A 12,777-nucleotide genomic window follows, 5' to 3' on the forward strand; every position below is an offset into this window, starting at 1 on the left:
TAGTCTAACGATTATTTAAAATCATACTTTTTCTCTTGAAAGCTAAATTACTAGGAAAAAAACAAACAAACGAATGTTTGTCTTGTGTATTCTTAATTACAACTTATTACTGTATCATTTTAGTTACTTACCCAAATTTCTCAACATCCATGGTGTTCAGAGGTCATTTTCTGAAAACTGAAGGGGCATTCCGATGGCATTCGGAACAAATGACGGAAAGCACTTGCTAAGAATTCAAAACATGGTTCATAAATTTACAATATTTTTCCTTTTTAGGTTTTTAACATAAAACATGGAAAACTAAGTTAAAGAAACACTCATTTGAACAAATCAAAAGCGGAAAAAATATATATGCTAGATTTTTTGTTTAATTGCGTGTTTTTCATGGTCTCCAAAATGCAGAAAAATTATCCTTTGAAATTATACGTAGGTTATAAATTCTTTTCTTTTTTAGGGAAGATGATAGGAATTAAACAACTTTTGAATGTTAAATAACAGAGTTAAAGATTAATAATATTTAATGGCAGACTGTTTATTTATCTATAAAAAGACATTTGCAATACTGATGAGGTCAAAATAATAGGTAGACCGAAAAAGGTCGCCTTAATCCAGTGGTCTCCCTAAGCCAGAAAATATATCCTCCTTGGTCTCCTAAAGCCATATGTCATATATATATATATGACTGCCGTCACGAGAAAAGGGCCCTTAAGGTCAAAATTTCACAAATTGACTTTTTGGTAAATTTTGATAGCCCGACTCTTTCTGAGTTCAAATATACATAACTTTTAAAAATATCTCATTTTTTCACTATTTTATGATCATTTTAGTAAGGCGCTTCAAATCAACATTGACATTATTCATTGAATACTTAATGACGTCACGTCGTTATTCAAATAACCTTAAAAATACATATAAACTTTAGACAGTATATGACTTCTTCTTCCAAGCAACTACATGTGGATTGTCAATATTAAACAGTTGTTTTAAGTTTGTTATTACATGTGTAGAATTCTAGAAGCATATTCAGTAATTTCGAAAGGGGGGGGGGGGGGGGGTGCATGTCTAGACAGGATCTAGAAATGGATAATATTCATTCGAAAATATAATACATGTACATGTACTGTGCAATTATTTCACTTTATGCACGTGTTTTTATATTTGATATTCTAGCGCAATTAAAAGAATGTATTAAGCACTTGTACATAAAAAAAAAAAAAAAAAAAAAAAAAAAAAAAAAAAAAAAAAAAAAATCTACATACCGGTAGGTATCGCGGAGAAAGGGGATATCCAACCCAAATAAAACCTCATGTATTCTCTGTATCATCGACGAAATTTAATTTGAACAAATATTCACACACACGTTATGTTGTGTAAAGTTGTTTCAAATAAGTTTAATCCGTAGTGCATAGAAAATCATATATTGAAAAAAAAGTTCTATTTCCAAGATCATTTTCTTTGTCAAAAAAAAATTAAGCATGTTTACAATGCGTAATAATATACAATTTCATTTCTGGGCCTGCCTTAGTTATGGAGTAGAAAAAAGGTAAAAGAGGCACATAATCAAGTCTTAGGATTAGCATTGCCTTATAAAAGTTTATCCCGTATATGAAAATTGATACTTTTTGTCTACTTATTTCTTTTTACGAGTAAATCACAATTTATTAAAAGCAATTATAAATGATTCTGTCCTTTAATTTTTTTTCTTAAATCTTTATTCACCCCCATTTTGTTATCTTTAATTGTTAAAATATAGTTTCAAACATTTCCCCCTTCTCAACGCTACTAATAAACACTCGCAAACTCCAAATGGTACCTCGTTTCTTAAGAGTCGCTGATGTAATTTTAAAAAGAAAACATTAAGGAGATTGGTGTCTGTAATAAATGGTTCCTAATGTCGGAATAATTTAGTAAGGTGCGATCATATTGCAAAATATTAATTCTCACCTCGCGGACATGTATAGAACATCAACCCATGTTTGAGCTAACAAAAACCGAAAAGTTCGTGTTTGTATTTAAATCCTTCTTTCTTAGTCATTTATTAACAAAAAATCTACCTTACATATTCCACGGCCATCATAGTTGAAGAAGTAGTAAAAGAATTTATTATATCTCATTATACCTGTTCTATACCACCCCTTTCTGATTGGTTCCAACAGTTACGTGACTGAGTCTCATGATTCCCTTTCGTCGTTATGCTGTTCGTCATACATGTATTCAACCACTTCTAAAACATCGTGCATTTTTTTTCCGCAATGCATTTTCAACGGTTGTAAAACGAAAAAGTCCAAGAGCAGCAAAAGTGACAATAAAAGAATGGGTACATCTACCAAAGATTTAAGTTTCAAAGCGCATTAATTACTGATCATGTTTTGGTTCAGTAGTTTCATCGGAAATTGTCCGTTGCTTTTGACTGAAAGTATCCGTTTCAACGAAAAGGGTCCGTTATGCCTATAAACCGTGTCTACCAAACAGTGACGAAAATAGCGATCTTCTTTCCAATGAGGATGCTTAGAAAAAAAGAAAAAAAGATAGGGAAGACAATCTACTTTTTAAAAATGAATGTTCATTTGAAAGTTGTGCCGAAATTTAAAGCTTTTGTTTATTTTTAAAACCTAGTTGTTTTTTTTTTTTTTTTTTTTTTTTTTTTTTTTTGGTATAACAAACAATTCATTGCATGATCATGAGGGAAATAAGAACACTAATTCGGCATTAATGCAATAAAATTCATATCCCCTTCGGGCGAAGACCTCTGGGAATATGATTTAATCCACATATTTGCCAGAAGATCATGCAATTATAATGCATGTAAGGAAATTATAATTTGTAATATTTTGAGTTGGCAGTTTAAAAAGACCGAGACATAAATCAAGAAACAGTGCACTTTTCTGTGCATAATTAATATACTCTTTATTTCATTGGGGGACTCTGTAACTCTCCGGTTGTCCATTCCAATTTCCTCATGCAGAACAACGAGCTACAGATCTGCAGCTACGAAGACAGGCGCTCTTATTTTTCATCTTTCCCTTAATGCAGATTTCTTGATTGTCTTTATTGAGCTTGCGATTGATATTAATTTGGTTGATCATTTTGAAAAAAAAAATTATATCATTTTGAATGACACCCATGACCACCTGTTACTAGTACTTTTTTTCTATTAAAAGATGTCATATTGTCATTTCTCGGAAGTAAATGATTTCTTGAAAGCCTAATCATATGTTTCTTCTGTTTATACATATTTTCAAAATAAATGTCACTGTTGATGTACTTGTTATTTTCTTCAACATCGAGTTATGCTCGGGGGGAGGGGGGGGGGGGGGGGCATGAACTGTATTGAATTCCTAAGCAAAATTCAAGTTTATTTCAAACTGACTTTCATCGGAACAAATTCAACAAAATAGAGACAAAAGAAAATGTTATCATAAATTATGTTTAATGCATCTTCATAAATATTTAAAAATTATTTTTTTCAAGCAAAAAAATCGTATTTTAAAATTCATTTGCACTTTTGTGCAATTGGTCTAATGCTTTCCGGGATCATGAAATTTCACCGTTCACTATTTTTCGATTTGAGTTTTTTTTTCAAGTACCACAATGAATACGACAATACTGTAGAAAAGAAAATACAAAAGAGCTTTTAAAATATTTTTGTTTTAGTTTTTATACTATATACACATGTAATAGTTATATGTGCGATTTCGAAACCTACATTATTACCAGAGACATACGCACAACCTTTTATTTAACCATTTAGCAATAGAATCAAAGCAGAGGGGTGTACCCTTAATTTTTTTCCATTAGAATATTCTCTTCCTGTTAATTTTAAGTACGAAATTATTTATTCAAAGTTGCCCCCCCCCCCCCAATACACACCCTCAATTGTTGTAATAGGTTCAAATCGTTCATATTTCAGTATCTTTATCTTCACACAAAACAAGGTTCTCTTAAATTTTTTGATTCGAACTTTGAACGGATGTTCTTTTAATTTGGAGACTTTTTTGCTTGTCATTTATGACCCCCCCCCCCCCACACCTTTTTTTTAAACGACGGCACACTAAATTGTCTTACTGTGCTTGTCGATATGATAAACTATGGAATAAAATCAAAATATGTCACTACAGTTTTACAACTTTTTTTCTGAAATAAGAAAGCGCTTTTAAGCAACGCGTAAATATGTACTTTGAGTGCTCTCTCTCTCTCTGAAAAAAAAATTATACAAACTACCTTTAGTATTAAGAATAATAAATGCATAAATGTATCAGTCAAATATAAGCATTTGCAAATTGCTCAGAAACAAATATATCTGTAGCTTTGCAACCTATACAGATATCGCTATTAATTGCTCAACCTGACAATGTGCTCAATGTAGCATTGGGATTACGTAATATAAAATATTTACACGGAAACATGATGATGAATTAAAAAAAAAATGTTCTAAATAGTAAAAAAAATTGTTATTTGTTAAAATTGTCTGCATCAAAATTCTTTTCATTTGATATTATGTTACACCTTAAAATCCAATTTTAATTCTTTCTCTCTACACGTGTACACAAAACGCAGTCGACAAAAAAATCACTTCCATGTTTACAATACCGCGACTTTGACGTCGTTTTCTGAGCATTGTGACGTCAAAAGATAAGGGCCCTTTTCTCATGACGGCAGTCATATATATATATATATATATATATATATATATATATATATATATATATATATATATATATAAACTACAGGGTTCTCCACAAGGGGTTTTACCATGGCGGGCGCCATGGTTAAACGAGCTGCGCCATGGTTAAAATCGTTGGCCGCCATGATTAAATTTTTATTGCATTTTAGGGTTGACACCTACTTTTTAATGACTTGAGTAGTTAATTGCGTTTATACAACGACTGCCAGTACACCTGGCATGCCTCGAGGAAAAGCGGACAATGCTAATCAAACACGGTCGTTGATCGGCGATTATGCTGTGAAGCGTGACAATAGAGAGTAGCTGATAATCAATATCTTCATAGTTATTTATCCTGTACACTTGTAATTTCGGGGAATTCCAACGTGTTCTCAATTAGCTCAATACGATAACAAATTTAACAGATGACATAGAAATGAGCAGTAACAACATGAAAATCGGCAAGCGTCCGATTCAAGTTTCTGTGCAAAGAAAAAAAAAAAACAATGACCCTATCAACATGATCAACATTTCATATTCTTTGTATTTAATCAATTCCATATGCTTTCTTTCTGATAAAATGTACATCAGTGCCAATGGTAGTATTACTTTTAGAGTTAACTCCCGTTCTTATGAAACGTCGCGTGGATCTATTTTTAGCACTGGAGCACGTGTAGAAGTAAACAAAAGAGGAAAATCGGCGAAAATACAATATGTAGAAAAAAAGAACGTTTAGGATTAAAAGAAAAAGAGAAAGCAAAATTACAGTTATATCAAATTTATGCTCCTGGTTATATTTAGTTACTTTTACCATGCATGCCATCAGTAAGTTTTCATAGACCATGCAGTAAAAAAGCTGAGTCATTAATTGATAGGATGTCGGTGTTTGTGAGTCTGTTAACTTTTAAAAAATGCTACCCATTCATTAGTTTTATTCATATTTAAATAAAACGTTACATACAACAGGCAACATCAATTCTGTATATATTGATTTTTAATGTTGCCATGGTTACTCTATCAATTTTTTTCTTTTTGGAATTCCTTCAAATTGTTCCTACAGTCTTGGGATTTTGTTACACATTTGTAAAGAAAGATACATATTAATCTTTTTTATCATGTTTATTCTTATTTATATTTTTTAGATTAGTTGCTTCAACTTTTTGTGTTGCAGTAATTATAAGTTCATTGATTAACGAAGGTTAGGAAATCTAACACGCATTCGTGTTTTCAGTCACATCATTACTCGTGTTTTCGCCTTCGCACAGCTTCCTCCATGGTTAAATTTTCAAATGTGGAGAACACTGAACTATATAAATATATTGTGCATATAAAAAAACCCCAGGATTTAAGAAGTATTTTTCAAACTAAGCGATGTACGGGAATTCATTCAAGACCAAATAATGAAAGGCATGTGCACCCAAAGTACAGATACATGAAATTAAGAGCAATTATATGTAAGCACTCTGTTTCCACTCTGAATTCTCTGTCTTAATTCCCATGGTAACAGCCAAAAAATGACAACTTGGTATTTTCAGCTACTTTGAAGACTAAGAAAATCAAATTAACCACTCTCACAAAAAACATTACACTTGTTGCCACTTATGCTATAAAACATCTTAAGAATAAATATCCAAGGAAGTGGTAACCATAGATTCCCTTGGAATACATCTTAAATGTTGAAAGTGCTCAATATTCAGTAATGAAAGGTATTACATTTTCAAAACTCAGTCACCAACACAAAAGGCAATAGTGTATCCATGGATTGATTGTTGTTTTACGTCCCGTTCGAGAATTTTTAACTCTTATAGAGACGTCACCATATACCGGTGAAGGGCTTCAAATTTATACCTTTACTCGGCACTCAGGGCTATTGAGCAGTGAGGGTTTATTATCGGGCCAACGCATACCGCGACGCGGGGCCTCGGTTTTTAAGGTCTCATCCGAGAGACCCGCAAATTTCACTTCAATGTGCCGAGCGCTTGGCGAAGAAACAGTCGCTACCTATTTTTTTATCGACTTAGGTAAGTCGCGGCCATGATTCGCACACACGACCTTCCGATCAGGTAGCGAACGCTCTACCGACTGAGCTACCTAGACGGTGGTCGCCTGCGTGGCGCAGGGGTTAGAGCGTTTGCTCTAGAGTCGCGGATTAAGGAGTTGATCCTTACGTCGCGGGTTTGAATCCCACTGTGGGACGTGGAGACCGATCCTTCGGATGAGAACGTATAAACCGAGGTCCCGTGTCGCAGTAGGTGTTGGCACGAAAAAGATCCCTCACTGCTCAATGGCCGTAAGTGCCGTGTATAGGACAAAATTTGCAGCTCTCCATATGAGTGAAAAATTCTCGAGAGGGACGTTAAACAACATACAAACAAACAAACAAACCTAGACGGTGTGTATCCATAGAAACAATATACCAGTGGTTTCAATTCCTGATAAATCTTGGTTGTACTAATGTTTAATATCCTATATTGATCAAGTTTGATGAAGAAAATATCACTGTTCCTGTGGTTACCAAGAAGGGAAAATGTTCACTTTTGCTAGCTTCAAACATTTTTTTTTCACCCTTTGTGGTAGTTCCTGCATAAGAAAAAGTGTGGTTGCCAGAAGTGAAAGTCAGGGAAGTTGTTTATAAACAGATAAAAAAGTTTTGGAATATACATACAAAGGTACATATCTAATTTAACAAAAGTTTTTAGCTCACCTGAGCTGAAAGCTCAAGTGAGCTTTGCTGATCACCTGTTGTCTGTAGTCCGTCCGACTGTCTGTCTTTCTGTCTGTCCGTCTGTCTGTAAACTTTTCACATTTGCAACTTCTTCTCAAGAACCACTGAGCCAATTTTAACCATAGTTGGTACAGAGCATGCTTGGGTAAATGGGAGTTAAAATTATAAAAATGAAGGCCCAACCCCCCTTACAAGGGGAGACAATAAAGAAAAGACAAAAATAGGGTGGGGTCATTAAAAAAATCTTCTCAAGAACCACATGGCTAGAAAAGCTAAAACTTATATGGAAGCATTCTTTGAGTAGTGTAGATTCTAAATTGTTCAAATTATGGCCCCCGGGGTAGGGCGGGGCCACAATAGGGAATCAAAGTTTTACATTGAAATATATAGGCAAAATTTTGAAAATCTTCTTCTCAAGAACCACTGGGCAAGAAAAGCTGAAACTTATGTAGAAGCATCCTTGGGTGGTGCAGATTCTAAATTGTTCAAATCATGGCCCTCGGGGTAGGGTGTGGCCGCAATAAATATTACAAAGGGGAGGTCTTTGAAGAACAGCAGGGCCAAAGTTACTCAGGCGAGCATTGTGGCCCATGGGCCTCTTGTTTTCTGTTTTCATACATATTTTTCTATACGCAGATGTGTTTAGGTTGCCCCAAGCATTAAATTGCATTTGAAATATATCATTACATTTTCAGCTGGATTTTACTTTCAATATGTAGTCTATGAACATAATAACGGACAATTTACACAAACGGCTCTTACAAATACATATTAACATGCTAGTTATGATATTGCATAACCTCGTTGATCACGTGACAGTCAGTTATAATGTTTGGAAGTGTTCCACATAAATCCCCTCGGAAGAAGAGATTAACACTTTTTTTTTAATTACATTTGTAACACTTATAAACTTATTGTCTTATATTGTATCTGGAGTGTTTTGGGGATAGGTCATAGTACATGTATTATATTTCATGAGAATTTCAACTAATCCACACATTAGAGAGTTTTTCATCTCTTCATCGTAGTTACGAAAAAAGTGCAACGATTAAAAATCCATTTCAAGCAAGACCCATTCTCCTCTCGTGAAATTTCACAAAATAAATAAAGTCAGTCCTTTATAATTGAAGTTTCCTTACATGCATCACTGAATTCTTCGGAAAGATTGTTCTGTTCATTTTTGAATGAATCTAATTTCTAATGAGTGGTTGAAAAAAAATTGTGGTAGCTAATATAATTTTTGTCATTATTTTAAGTCAGTACACAATAGGAGACAAATGACATAATTATAAAGTAACATTCTAACAGAAGAATGATTATGTTGTTTTCATGATTTCTATCCTGTAGTAAGTTTTCCCGTTAAAAAAGAATGCAATAAAAATATGGTTGAGTTGTTAAAAAGGAAAGTAAATTATTAAGTGATATAATTTCTGTCCTTTGTTTATGTTGGGAATGGCGGGGGAGATCTGTAAAGAAGCATGTGTTTCGTTCATCATTATTATGTTCATCGGTACTTAAGAAAATTATATGTAATCTCTTATGAACTTAGCTTAGAGCGAGCCAAAGATAATCAAATATCCTTTCCAATACAAAACCTTATTCCCCATTTCAAAAAGGTGAGTTATTTCCCCTGAATGGAACTCTTTTACTGTGTTTAATACGCAAGCGCTAAAAAGTAAGTTACTTCCGCGGGCGTTCTTGACATAATGGACATTCGAACGAAAAGCGCAGTTTCTGGATATCGGTCGCGGAAGTACTGCTGCATATGCAGCAACTTTAGAGGTGAAACTGTAGGAGGACGTGTCATCAGTCTCCACAGATTTCCTAGCGACGCAGAGAAGAAAAGAATATGGCTGCAGCGGGCTAGATTAATTCGTAAAAACTTTAGCTACACAAAAAATTCTTATATTTGTTCTGCACATTTTGTAAATAATGACGGTCCGTCTGCAGACCATCCATTACCTTCGATTTTCCCTAACAAGACGTTTAAAGCATCGGTAAGAATTTATATGTTCGAATATCAGCATTCAATCAGTAATCTGTTTCGCTTTTTGTTGTTGTTGTTGTTGGGGGGGGGGGGGGGGGGCTCACACAGCGCCTTACTATACAAATCAATACAAATCCAGAAAGAAAGCAATTTAAAAAAATACAAATCAGTTATGATTTTTTTTTTATTCACAAACACGACAGTATTTGGCAGAGGCTTAACACCATGAACATGTAAGAATACCTTTGGTGACATAGGCCTATACAATACACAGCGCTAGAACATAAGGAAACAGGGAAAAGATGTGATTAAATCATAAATAAATTTTATTTTTATCATTTCATGATTTAATATGATTATAATAATTTTATTTATAATTCCAATATAATTGAAACAATAGTTTTTTCTTTGATTAATTTTAATGTTGATGTAATATTATAAAAATGAATAATATAAATACATACCACGGTATTGTATATCTTATTCTTTAATTTATTTTTTCAGTGTGTGTGTGTGTGGGGGGGGGGGGGTTATGATTAAAAATCTATGTACTCAAAAATTCCACTTTCCACTCCAGGCACCCACAAGTACAAGTTTTCCTATCTCTCAGCCAGAGGTAAAAGATGAGCAGCTCCTTGAGATAGAGAGTATGGATTACCAGAATAGTCTTCAACAATCAGGTTATTTCTTACTCTTATACATGTACTGATAAATCTAATGAGAGAAGTCCTATTTGTGCTATATATATATATATATATATATATATATATATATATATATATATATATATATATATATATATATATATATATATATATATACAGAATAACTTGATGAGTTATGACATTTTGAGTATTTGACAATTCTAAATACACGTAAAACAATATCAGTTGTACATGTATTTGTTATTCTGTATATTTTCTTCAATTAATTAAAGTTTGAACTCCCTTTGCTTATAAACTATATATAATTACTAGTAATATAACAATGTGTATTATTATTATTTTAACTTTTGAACAGATGACCCATTAAGGGACTCTCTAAATATGCATGACTACCACAAGGACTGGACAACATGTGAAGGTGAAGTTCCAAAAAATAAGGAAACTCAAACAACAATTTCTTCTAAAGATGCATCAACACAGACTGATGAATCGTATTTGAACATTGCAGTCATGACTAACTCTACCTCAACAGAAACACAGACTGATGAAAAAAAGTGCTTTGATAAAGGAATTCAGATTTGTAGACCTGTGTTCACATTTGAGGACATAGAACATGATAATTCAAAAATTTTATTCTACACAGGCATTCCTAATAAGGAGACATTTAATGCCGTATTCGATGAAATAAAGGACGATGCATATAAAAATACAAAACGTGCAAGGTCTACATCATCAAACAAAGGAAGACCAAGGAGACTAAGGATCATCGATGAATTTTTTCTCGTGCTTTTAAGACTAAGACTTGGTTTGCTTCTTGAGGATTTGGCAAACAGATTTAATGTTAGTGTTTCAACATGCAACAATATTTTCAATTTATGGATAGATTTTTTATTTGTTCAATTACAGCCTTTGATAATGTGGCCATCTAGAGATACAATAAATGCTACAATGCCAAATTCATTCAAAAGAAAGTTTAGTAACTGTAGGGTTATTGTAGACTGTACTGAAGTTTTTGTACAAACCCCAAGTTCTCTTGCTAACAAGTCATTACTGTACAGTGACTATAAATCCCATATGACTTTTAAAGGACTCATTGGCATTAGTCCAGCAGGTGTGACTACCTTTGTTTCTGACTTATGGGAAGGAAGTATTAGTGATAAGCAATTGACCAAAAAATGTGGAATATTACATTTATGTGAAGTAGGTGATGCCATTATGGCCGATAAAGGTTTTGTAATTTCAGACTTGACTATCCCAAAGGGAATTCATCTTATTATTCCCCCTTTCAAGAAAAAAAAATCACCAAATGTCTCGAAATGATGTCTTGTTGACTCGTGACATAGCACGTCTCAGAATTCATGTAGAAAGACAAATGGAAAGAATCAAGAACTTTCATATTTTTGAAGGTGTGATGCATATAAGTATGGCTTCCCAATGTTCTAAAACCTGGAAAATTTGTGTAGCTTTAACAAATCTCCTTCCGCCCCTGTGTAATGTTCCAGATTATGACATTGTGTCATAGCTGTTGTGAAGGAAATGGCATTTACTTCCTTGATCACCAACCAAATCTCTCATAATATAATTTAAAAACTGAACAAGTTATGTGTTGAATATTTTATTGTTTATTGGTGCTTCAAAGTTTCAAGTTGAAAATTCAAATACATGTACATGTATATGTGTTCTTATATTGACTTTTTCTTTAAACTTAATGTTACTTATAATGCATCATTATGTCAATGAAATTCTGACTGACATTTACTTACAGCATTCATTTGGTATGAAAAGAACAAGGAATGTAAAATGTAAAAAAGAAAATGTACCGTCATAATTAACCATGGAAATATATTTACAAAGTAATGAAAAAAAAATGTTTTGAAATATGTCATTTCATTAGATTACAAGTAAATCATTAAAATTTTATTCAATTTGTAACTTAAATGAACAACATGAAAATATTTGAAGACCCTGAGAACAGTGTGGCAATGTCAACAGAATTTTTTTGTTAAAAAACCAGAAAGATACATTTTGTAACAATTTTCTATGTATCCTCTTACATGTAGCAAAGATTTATGCATGAAAATAATAATTATGTATTTTTAGTTTACCTTAGCCCTAAGCTTGAGATTGCAACCTGCATTCAAATTTGCAATTTTACTGATTATTATTTGCATTTGATTCAGATATTAAAGAATCTACATATTCAATTTTGTACATGTAACATCTGTGTCTCTTAATTAAAACTTTAAACATCAATGTCTAACTATTTCACTATCTGTCAATCAGCATAAATTTGTTTTGTGTCATGATTTCAATATTAATGCATAGTCTCTTTAATATTGCAATAAATGAATAAGTTTGAACTGACATCCATTGTTTTAAAAGACCATTTCAAAAAGATGACTCAAAATGTTTATTTACTTGAGTGATCTTAACAATCTTTGTGTGAAAAATTCTAGTAGCATACTTCTTGTATAAAAATCATTCAGTTTATTTAAACATTTCAACCAGAATGATTGGTCAAAATATATTCTTTCAACAGAGAGTGGTGGTTTCAGAGTCCAAATAACAAAATCACACCAGTGTTTGTTACATATTGCCATTTGGCCTTGTACCTGAAAATAATAATTATGATTTGTTTTCAATTTTAAATTTTGATTTTCATCAAGTGTACAACAAAACTCAGAATCAAGTGCACACTCAGCAGGAGAATGGGTTCGCCATTTGTCTGATGCTGGAC

The sequence above is a fragment of the Saccostrea echinata genome, unplaced genomic scaffold (genome assembly GCF_033153115.1).
Source record: "Saccostrea echinata isolate AGI-Se365-2 ecotype Australia unplaced genomic scaffold, CSIRO_AGI_Sech_v1 ptg000040l, whole genome shotgun sequence".
Taxonomy (NCBI): Eukaryota; Metazoa; Mollusca; class Bivalvia; order Ostreida; family Ostreidae; genus Saccostrea; species Saccostrea echinata.